Below are 12,561 nucleotides of genomic sequence, written 5' to 3' on the forward strand. Positions count from 1 at the left end.
CAGATTAGGCATATGAGGTCAGAGAGTGCCATTTTTGTTGATTTCATACTTTCTTCAGGCTTCGTGTCGCCAGAGCTTTTGTGATAATGGAACCGAATCATAAATTACAAACCAGATATTTTACATATATGATGTATCATCATATTTGTGTCGAACAGCCTTTTCCTTTTTTTTTCAAGAAAAAAATATTCTTGTCTCATACTTAAGCAAAATCATAACTTCACATACCTCAATTTCTTTTTTTACGCGCAACACCAGCAACCGACGTCGCGCAACCCATTTTAAGCGTATTCCCAGCGGGAAATGGATTGCGTGTTTACCACCCGTCATTTACTCTTTAGTACTGTCAAAATTGCTTTTTTTTGTCTGTGGCCCCGTGCGGGGTAACCCCATTTATTATCCCCGTAACTGGTATAATAGAGGTCGGAGAGCCATCCTTACAGTATCCAAAAAATTTAAACATTTCAATAGATAATAAAAGTCATTACATACATACGCAATACCATGCACAATGTTTTATCAATAAACAAAATCATCGGCCTCAATTTAAGCTTGTCATCATGTAAAAAAGATAATAGGTAAGGGTGGATTTCTCGGAAGCACAGAGCAACACAGCCTCACAGCCACGCATTTGCGACGTTAGTTCTGGCTGCCATAACTTAACTGACGCTGTTTTTTTTATTTTCTGATGGTCGCGTCCATTAAGTTATGGCGAAACCCCATTTGGTTATCTAACCAGTATCAAACCGCAACATCTCACACAGTCTCTCGTGAGAATCTGATGACGTCATGCAATAGTTCAGAGCACGTGGTTATTTTTGAAAATCAATATCAAAATTTTACGTACATATGAATTTAATTTAATCATAAACATAATCATTTTTGATAAAATCAATAAAAACATATCTTTGAATGTTTAAGTCCACAGGAAAGGTCAATAAATAAAGATTCTATACCGCCTATTGGTTTTCAAAATGAAGAGTATCCTGATCATGTGACAACTGCAATGGCGGACAAGATATTGCAGACAGGGGTACCAATTTGAAACTTGAGTGTATAACTTGTGTTAAAATTATGTTGCATTTATTATTTTACGTCAGATCAAAGGAAAATGGATTAGAAATATTTTAAAGTAAAAGGTGAGTCCATTGCCTTTCATTTGTTGAAATTATAGCGTGACAGACTTCTGGGTTTCAGGACGGGATTCGTTTCAGCGCAGAGATCCGTAACAGCATAATATGAAAAAGGCAAAGCCTCTGAGCGAGCGTAGTTTAAAACGGTAAAGAAACTATTCACTGCTTAAAACAATTCCGAGAACCTATTCACTTGAAAAGAAACAAACATTTAGTGTCATTATACCTGTAACAGCGAATATCATACGTTGCAAAATTTATGGAAAGCCGGTGTTACGGTGACGTCATTACCTGCTTTGGCGTTCTATGGCTTTATGCTTATTTATGACATTTTATCCCATTTTCTGGCCAATGCTTGATCTTTTAAAAGAAAATCATATTTTTTTTCTACCAACTGGAAATCTTTCTTGCATTATTTTTGAGTGATGGATAATGTTCAGCAATCAAATGAAGTTCTGTATTCACTGCCAACAAAGCATTTCCTGTGAGCACCTGTCCTCTAGGGACACGCACTTTGTAAAATAAAAGCAAAATTGAAATTATTTCCATAACATAACTTTCTTAAAAATAAAGACACCTAATGAACATAGAGATTGTAACTCAAATATAGAATTAAAAAAAAAAAAAAAAATTCCCGACTTTGACGGAAGGAGAACAAAATGGCGGCACCCAAAATGGCGGCGCCCAGACGAGAGGAAAATTTTTCAGCTACATCACTTTGCCCCATTCGGCACACCTTTGTTATATTCGCCTACACATTGCCGTAAGGCGAGCTACGCGCTCGCTATAAACATCTCTGAGCTGATTTTTTTTAGCTATTGCGACGTAGGCCCACAACAAAAAGTAGCTGTAACGGAAAAAATATTACAGACGGGTTGTTTCAAAAATTCAACAAGAACATTTTGATTTTATGCAAAATACAAATAGACGGGGGTGGGGGGAGGGATTAAGGGGTAGAAAGTGGGTGGGGGAGGGTGGAAGGGGAAAGTAGAACAAGGATGAATATACAAATGGAATACTACGTTCCTTGATCATAGTTACACTACAACGTAAACCACATTAGCACAGACATTCATGTATTAAAGACAAAACACATACACCCACACACAACTAACTAACATAACACAAGTAAGATATAACAACACTTAGGGCATCGCCCAAGACACACCTGGAAAAAAAAACAATCAAGCACCGCATAAGGATTCCGGCGACCAAAATTAAGGCGGGCACGATAACTTACTCATAGTAAAGGGGGAGGGGATGCCATAACAAGGGAGCGCCATTGCTTGCAAGGGGGAAGGATGGGAACGATACGGGTGGTGAGGAGAAAGAGGGTAGAAACGCTAACAATAAACAAGGCAACATACGCGACAGAAAATAAGTTGAAAATAGGAGCACCGCCTTGGAACTGTCAGTAACCTATATAAAGGAAACTGGGGCTTTAAACTCTTTTAGGGCATGCCAGCCTCGCACTTACTATATTTTCAACAAGTTAGACAACACAATATAGATAAAATCCCCGCTGAGAAGGGCTCTAACATTAGTGAATAAGATACCAGACCATATTAAGTAAAACATAAAATTAAGGTAAATCTAAGGTATAATTACACTAATGTACTCAACAACTTGTCTGAAGTCAGAGCACCAAGAGCCTAACTTGTAAGGGCACCACTAAGAAAGAAAGTTGCAAGACAAAATTCCACTCCCATCGTCCGTTTAATGTAGGATTTAGGAGAAAAGCATCATGAAGTCTTACACTTTATTAGTCATCGCACCATCAAATAGGAAAGCGTAGCGATTAACTGTAGAGGGATCAAAATCACATAAAATGCACTGCCCTTCACGATTTTCGCATCGTATCCTCTTTTGATAAACCTTTTACACATTTTACAAATATCTGATTAAAAGAAGGACTATGTTTAATTTTCCGAATTTTATAAACTACATCTTCATAGTATTCCGGATGTGTAAGTCTAAGTTTTAAAAGTGTTTTAGGTTAGTACATTTGTATTATATTTCTCTAACAGTTCAGAAGATCTGTAGTAAAATTTACAGAAAGCTTTCCGTAGGTTATGATACCGCGGTAACCCTGCTGTAATAATGTTTTGGTGATATGAAGATTTCTATCATTAAAATCCTCTATCTTTGAGCAAGCTCTAGCAAAACGAGTAAGTTGTGAAATATAGACATAGACAAAAAGACTAGTTTATGGCTTTCATCTGGGCTTCAGCCCGAAACCGCCGACAGCTTTACCACTTTAATCAAATGACTTGTTGGAAAATAATCGAAAAGGAATAAGCCAACAACAAAATGATAAGACGCAATTTAATGAAATCTGAGTTTATGCTTCTCTTCTCTTGCGAATGACATGCTTTTCTTCATTTCCTTGTCATCGATCTGAAATGAGATATTTTATTTGGTGTGAACAGTGTCTATGTATCTGTATGAATTGTGTGCGATATAATTTTGTGAAGTGCAAAACAATTATTCCAAGGCAGTGAAACTTTTGACACTATTTTGAACTGAAGAAAACTAAATTTTCCTAATGACTTTTCGTGTCTTTCTTTTGTTTATTATTCAATAATATATGTGTGCCTTTGAGTAAATAGCTATCAGTCACACTACTAGTAATACAATTTAGCTTTAAACGTTGTGCAATACCCAATTCAAAAGAAATGTATTGCGCCTTTTTGTGACACATCTCGGCACTTCTACAGACAAAAATTCTGTATGCCGTCCTTCCTCTCAGACATCTTTGTGGAACCACTGACCCCTCCCCATCCCCACCCCTCTCCCCCATCCAAATAAGCTAGATAACTTACTTATGTATATAATGGAACTCTTAATCAAAAGCCGATCTGGCGACATTAACTTTAACAAAACACATTTATTTTAAAAAAGGGTGTGATTTTTTCTATTTTTCTAATTAATTTTATCACAAAAATATTTGCAATCGTCAATTTGTAAAAATGAACTTAAACAAAGTAGCTCAATGATACATTTATTGATGTGAAAATACAGTTGTACTGCTAAAGTAGTCGTTGTCACTGTTAGTAAAATGAATCGAAAGAACGTAACGCTTTCATTTACATGAATTGTTCAAAACATTGAATTAAAAAAGGAAAACTTTATGTACTTGTTTCATTTTCAGGGAGAAAACTACTAAACTACAAACACTGAATATTGTTACACTGCCTTCTGGGCCTCATTAAGGTATCCGATCCACGAATACGCAAGTTCTGTATAACAGTGCTATTAAAATACATATTCATATATCAAACTATTGATGCCTGGCAAGCTTATATAATAATTTTGGCATTATTTGAAAGTGCATTGTCTACTGAAAAAGAAAATATAAATTACATTATTAATTTACAAAAATATTGATAGAATTTCATTTATATACTTTATAGACTTCAAAAGAAATGCAGTTATTACTGTGTAAGATTCATCGTTCAGCAGCCAAATACATGACTGTATATTGATTCGTGCGTATCATTTATGGTCATCCTATCATGTCATGGGCATCAAAATGTTACCTATTTGCAGATTCAGATACCTTAACGTGTCACACTGTGCCTCTACAAACTTTATCGAGCTAAAGGTGATGTAGGATACGTACAACATTACAAGATTTACAAATATCTGGAACGTTAAATACAGATGGGTCCTTAATACCTGCTGTTATACCCTGGAAACCTGCAGATAGCATCAACTCCACTGTAAACCAAATTGAAACTGTTGCGATGACAAAAAGAGGTATTTGTATATGAAAACAGATGTTTAAAGCTTACATCAATTTCATTGTTAAAGGGAATGGCACTTTTGATTTGGCAAAATGTATTTGCATATGTAACAAAATTGTGTGACCACAACCCGCAACCCAGGTAACATCAATTTTGTTGTAAAACGAACGTTAACTTTGAACAAAAATGCATTTGCATACATGAGAGAGAGGTGTAAAGGTTACAACAATTCTACTTTTTTTCAAAATGAAAATAAAATGCTACACGTGAAAGGGTTTGGTGCACTATGACAAATAATATATTTGCATTTAAAAAAATGATATCATATCACTGAAATACGAGTTCCTAATTAAAGTTTTACTTTGATCAAATGTATTTGCAAGCCTAGAGATGCGTGTGACGCAAACCACAACTCCGCTGTAAAACCGAATAAATCTGTTCGACAAAAATATTTGCATAACGTAAAGGGGGTGGGGGAGCGATATAGATAATTAACGTCTATTGGAGGATAAAGTAATTTAACTTTGTTCGCATGAGTAAGAGAAATGTGTAAAACAAACATAATTAATGCACTGGAATACAAAAGTATTCTGACATTTCTATCATAACATTATTTCCATCTGTACTACAGTACTGTAAAACGAACTCCAACTAGATGGTTGTTGTCACAGTGAAAACACGTATTTGCATAATTATGTAAATGAGTAGTGCATAGCTAACAATAATTCCACTGTAAAAGAAACCGAAGCTGTTACCATTTATAAAGAATTTCCATGCTTCTAGAGTCAGAAAAAGCACCGACTTGCTCTCCGGTGAAAAACGAATGTCTTCTTTAAGATTATAACGGAGAGCATACACCGAACACTAGAATCGAACTCGAAACCTCTCGATTAATGGTCTAGGAATCTACCTACTGAGGCGACAAGGCACCCGCAAAATACAGACAACAAAATATCAATATCCGGAAAACGCATCAGTAAGTCTAAGTTACTTTAATTTCAGTCTATAAATCCTCCAACAGAAGAAGAAAATCTGGAAACTATACCTCCGTTAACATTTCCGGTACGTTGTGCAACGACTGGGACACACAGGTCATTTGTCACAGTCATTACCGTCGTCACTGTACCAGTGTTGTAGCTGAAGTCCGTGACCATGATGCTTTGGTTCAGTCCGAGTCTATACTGGCTTACAAACGATGCATTGGCTGAAAACAAAAGTTTAATTTATTGTTTTGTCTTCAAGATAATGTTCTGACAGTGAACTACGCTCGCTTTTGTCTGCTTCCGGCAGTCTTGTCTTTATAAGTTGCTCCAAATTATTTTTCAGAGATCTGGAGAATCCAATCAAGTACCTCTGCCTCAAAATAAATATGATTATAATAATTAAAAATATTTCTGCAAAAGTACATTATTACTTTTAAAACGATTAATGCACCTCTTGTTGTAAATGTGCTAACAATGTACAAGTATATATAAAATTCTTTAAGTACTTATAGACCTACTCCAGGATATATAGTGTGCATTTAAACTAATTTCGAAATGTCTAGTTTTACAAGAGGAGTAAAACAGTTTGCTCATTTGACACATTTTCCATTCAATTCATGTGACAGGGTCATTTGTTTCAAATATGATTTTTTTTTAATCCATGTCTATTCGACGTAAATAATTAGTCTGTCAGTGGACATTCCACCTGTGTTTCTAAAACAACAAAGCGTTAAATAGCACAGGCTTAAACAGTTATTCAAGTTAAACCCTAAATAGAAGCTTCTTCTGAAAGAGGGCAAATCTAAGTGTCCTCTTTCCCAAATATGTGAATAATTGGACAGGGCACAAATGTATATATTTCTATATTTCTGGTGTGTAACTACCGGTAATTCCTGATTGTTTCAACCACGCAGGTATAAATGGTAATAAATATTGAACAGCTGAGGTAAATATCCAAGTTATCGACCTTGATTAATAATGTTAGGTCACTCGTCTCGTCAGATTTTGAAATGCTACTTATTTATTTTTAGACCTCATGTTTCTTTTATTGTGTCTGAGAACGCCGAGGAATCAGATCATGTTTATCATCGTTCTACCCTTTATTCTCCCATAACATTTAGGAAACCCGGTCTCGATCAAAAGATCTACCTTTAATGTATCAAACTTTTCTCATTTTTACTTCGGGTTACTTCGATTTACTCTTAAATGTCTAAAAAAAGGAAAACTGGAGAGGTACCCTATCTCACTGTATTTATAATAATGGTCATCTGGAAAGCTAACCCATAACTACCTATATTATTATGACCTGACTCCCGCTGTTTCCAAATTGACTGAAGGTATTGTTCTACATGAAAATAAAGATGTAGACTGGATTCCAGCCTTGTCTCTATGCTAGTAGTTAAGCCTGAATTATGATCATTCTGTGTTCGAATCCTAAATCCTCAACAACTGTTCCCGGACCTAGGCAGGTGTGCTGGCGGAACAATATCACCCTGATCTTTTCCATGGACTTGTATATTCACTGATATGATCATACAGTAAGTATTTCATACTATGACAACACTGAAAAATATAGTAAACCTTGTTCTACCGAGACATCTGAAAAGCGAAACACAGCAAACAACTTAATCACCCAGCTAAAGTGTGTCCTTTACTCCATTGCATATTATGTGATTACCCTGTGAAATAAATCGAAAAGGTGCTTAACAAACACACTTTTTGTGAGGAAAACAACTAGCTATATAAATCCCGCAACCAAAAATGACAGAAAAGCAAATTATTCAAATACTTTATATGTCGATAGGGAACATTCAAAATTCAACGCAACGAAGCAGTCAGTTTCTTGATTAGAGCGAAATGTATAACTTTTCTCGACTGTAGGTCTCGGATATTTATATATACTTAAACTAGTACTAAAAAGACCGTGAATACATTTTAAATCACGCAGTACAATACTGGGCCCAGTTGTTCGAAACTTTAACAGGCGATTAAGCTAACATTTGAATAACTGAAAGGGTTATTTTTCGACATTTTAGAATAATAACTGAACAATCTTTAACATTAAATCAACACATCATGTTAGGGTTTCCCATCAAGAATAGTAATTTGAATCAAAATCTAACCGGCTGTTAGTTTAACAGCCTGTTAAATTTTCGAACAACTGGGCCCAGGTTGTTATTGTTATTGTATCGTTACGTGACAGATAAAAAAAACTTTTCAATTGGTCAATTTTATATTGGTATGAAATAAAACCCACATTTACCTACCGGGGATGCAATTTTGGTTATTCCAAGCCACTAGCTTCGAACGTGTACATGTTTTGTTCACAATAGAATATTGAACACTGAAATATATCAATGATCTATGAAACCTTTCTTTATCATTTATTTTTATTGGTTTAATGGCATGAAAAAGATTTATGATATTAAAATAATCTCACACGTGAGTGGAGCCAAAAACATGTATGGACTTCCTGGTGTGACGTTATGATATTCTCACACCAAAACAAATGGCGTCGTAAAAATTTTAAGACCAAAAAACCTTGAAAAATGTACTTACCGTTGCAAATGTATGCATGTTTTTAAACAGGCTATGAGTAGTTGATTTTGGTAATAAAACAATTGTTACCTTTTAGGTATTGCCCACATGAGCAATTATCGAGCTCTCTAAAAGACAATAATTGTTAAACTGTAAAAAAGTCGTCCAATTATTTCATATACTCTTTCACAGTATTATATATCATTCAAATAGGAAAATAAACCGTTTAAATCGTTCATATTGTAATTTGTTAATATTTTGTATAATTTGTTCATATTGTTTAAATCGTTCGTATCGTTTAAATCGTTCATATTGTTTAAATTGTTCATATTGTAAATTGTTCATATTGTTAAAATTGTTCATATTGTAAATTGTTCATATCGTTTAAATCGTTCATATCGTTTAAATCGTTCATATCGTTTAAATTGTTCATACCGTAAGTTGTTCATATCGTTTAAATCGTTCATATCGTTTAAATCGTTCATATCGTTTAAATTGTTCATACCGTAAGTTGTTCATATCGTTTAAATCAATCACATATCGTTTAATTCGTTAATATTGTCCAAATTGTTCATATCGTAAATCGTTCATATCTTTTAAATATATCGATCATATTATTTAAATCTTTCATATCGTTATATTGTTTGAACGATATTCATATTGTTTAAATATATCATACCATTTAAATTGTATAGTTATATCGTATAAATCGTTCATGTCGTTTAAATCATTCAGTTTGTCCAGTGTATGCTATAAATTACAAAAATGCACGTTTATACTGGAACATGTTCAAGGAGTCTACCGGGATAAAACAATCAAATATACCATTGTCGGCTTTTGAGCAGTATTTCAAAATTGTAAATAATCCAAATGATAGATTTTTCTGTCCAGATGAAGACATTATCCAGTTTGTAAATCGCTATGAAACAAATGAGTTCAAGGTAATGTTTCAGGAACTTTATCGTCAAATTTCCATAGATGAGATACATGTGGCAATTAAAGAATGAAAAACTAATAGAAGTGGCGGACCAGATTTAATTATCAATGATTTTTTATGCATGGCAAACATATTCTAGTACCTGTTTTGTATTCTTTGTTTAACAAGATTTTTGAACTTGGATACTTTCCTGAACGATTGTCAGAAGGGTATGTTATACCCTTACATAACAAGGCAGTCTGAAAGACAGCTAAATCCCCCGCCACTGCTATGGATAGTGAAAGGGTAAAACCTTTGATTTTAGCTGTGACCTTGACCTTGAACTGACATGGCTGACTCGTGAATTCTGCACAACGTCTTGATGAGGTGATCATTTGACCAAAGTTTCATGAAAATCCTTCAAGGGGTTTAGGAGATACAGAGCTGAAACCTTTGACCTTCAGTTGTGACCTTGACCTTGAGTTGACATGGCTGACTCATGAGTTCTTGATGAGGTGATCATTTGACCCAAGTTTGATGAAAATCCTTCAAGGGGTTAAGGAGATACAGAGTGAACACCAAATGGAAGGCTCAAACCTTCGACCCTTAGTTGTGACCTTGACCTTGACTGGCATGGTTGACTCTAATTTCTGCACATCGTTCTGATGAGGTAATCATTTGATCCAAGTTTATAAAATTCCTTCAAGGGGTTTAGGAGTATAGAGCGGACACGAAATGAAGCTCAAACCTTTGACCTTCAGTTGTGACCTTGACCTTGAGCCGACATGGCTGACTCATAAGTTCTACAATCGCCTTGATGAGGTGATCATTTGACCCAAGTTTGATGAAAATCCTTCAAGGGGTTTAGGAGATATAGAGCGGACACAAATGGAAGGTTCAAACCTTTGACCCTAAGTTGTGACCTTGACCTTGAGCCGGCAGGGACTGACTCATGGGTTCTGCACATCGTCTTGATGAGGTGATCATTTGACCCAAGTTTTATAAAATTCCTTCAAGGGGTTTAAGAGATATAGGCGGACACGAAATGGAAGGCTCAAACCTTTGACCTTGAGTTGTGACCTTGACCTTGAGCTGGCATGGCTGACTCATGGGTTCTGCACATCGTCTTGATGAGGTGATCATTTGACCCAAGTTTTATAAAATTCCTTCAAGGGGTTTAGGAGATATAGAGCGGACACAAAATGGAAGGCTCAAACATTTGACCTTGAGTTGTGACCTTGACCTTGAACCGACAAGTCTGACTCATGGGTTCTGCACATCGTCTTGATGAGGTGATCATTTGACCCAAGTTTCATGAAAATCCTTCAAGGGGTTTAGGAGATATGGACCGGACACGATTTTGTTACGGACGGAAGGACGGAAAGACGGAAGGACGGACGGAAAGACGGACGGACGGAAGGACGGACGGACGGAAGGACGGACGCAGACCATTCCTATAATCCCTCCGCCACGGCGGGGGATTAAAAAGGGAGCATAAATAATGTAGAAAATTACCGTGGTATTACTCTGCTAAGCTGTATCGGAAAACTTTTTACTCGATTAATAAATAACAGATTGAAAGCTTGGGCGGAAAATTACAACGTTTATATCGAAGCTCAAGCGGGTTTAAGGTCTAAAATGAGAACTGTAGATAACATTTTTGTATTAAATGGTTTAATTTCACATGTTTTAAATCAGGGAAGCAACTCTACACATTATTTGTAGACTACACTAAGGCCTTTGATTATGTCGTAAGGGAAAATTTATGGTACAAATTAATACAATTAGGTTTAAGAGGTAAAATTTTAGACATAGTTAAATCTATTTATACATCAGTAAAATCTAGAGTTAAACATTGTAATAAGTTAAGTGAAGAATATAGTTGCATGCTAGGAGTCAGACAAGGGGAGTGTTTATCTCCCTTTTTATTTTCCATGTTCATTAACGACTTAGAAGATGTATTTATAAATAGTGATGTTAGTGGTATAGATGTTAGTATGTTTAAGATATTTTTATTGCTTTATGCAGATGATATAGTGGTATTTGCTAATTCAGCAGAGGAATTACAAAATAATATTAACTTATTACATAATTATTGTGAGACTTGGAAAGTTAAAGTAAATGTTGATAAGACAAAAGTAATGATTTTTAGAAAAGGTGGAGTTATTTCTAGAAATACGGAGTTTTTATATGATGGCCAGCCTATAGAAATTGTTAACAAATTTTGTTATTTGGGGATTACATTTACCTCTGGTGGTTCACTTAGCACAGTGCAAAGTACGCTTTCTGGTCAAGCACAAAAAGCTATATTTAAGTTAAATAAATATTTACATAAATTTACCTACATACCGCCAAAACACCAGTTGGACCTATTTGATAAGCTTGTATCACCCATATTAAATTATTGTAGTGAAGTATGTGGTTTTGTTAACGATCCGTCAGTTGAAAGAGTACACATGCAATTTTGTAAGAAACTTTTAGGCGTTAAAAAGTGTACACAAAATGATTTTATATATGGTGAATTAGGTCGTGTCTCTTTTAGAACAGTTCATATGTATAATGTTATAAAATACTGGTTAAGAATACTACAACTTAATCACAATAAGTATATGTATGTGACATATAACTTGTTAAAGGATGATCTTGAACAAAACAATGTACGTAATTGGTGTTCTTTAATTAAAGATTTATTGTGTTCTTTAGGTTTTGTTGATGCTTGGATATTTCAAGGTGTGGGCAATTTAGATCTGTTCTTGTGTTTAGTTAAACAACGACTAAGTGACCATTTTATTCAAAATTGGAATTCAAGACTAAATAATTCAAGTAGAGCTTTATTGTACAGACACATTTCGTCGTTTAGATTTCAACCGTATCTTAGTTGTTTCAATACTAATAAATTTTGCCAGTCAATTTCGCGTTTACGAGTTTCCTCTCATAGGTTACAGATTGAGGCAGGAAGATGGGTTAGACCAGTTAGTATTCCAGTAAATGATAGAAAATGTATTGTATGTCAAACACTTGAAGACGAGTATCACTTTGTATTAGAGTGTCAAATATTTAAGGACTTACGAAAACAATTCATACCAAAAAGATACTGGCACAGACCGAATATGTTCAAATTCATAGAACTTTTAAATTCAGAAAACCCAAATATAGTATGAAATTTAGGAAAATTCATACATAATGCATTTGAAATCAGAAAAACAATTTTGTAGGACATTATATTTTTTCAAAACATTTTGCTT

The sequence above is a fragment of the Mercenaria mercenaria genome, chromosome 2 (genome assembly GCF_021730395.1).
Source record: "Mercenaria mercenaria strain notata chromosome 2, MADL_Memer_1, whole genome shotgun sequence".
Lineage (NCBI taxonomy): Eukaryota > Metazoa > Mollusca > Bivalvia > Venerida > Veneridae > Mercenaria > Mercenaria mercenaria.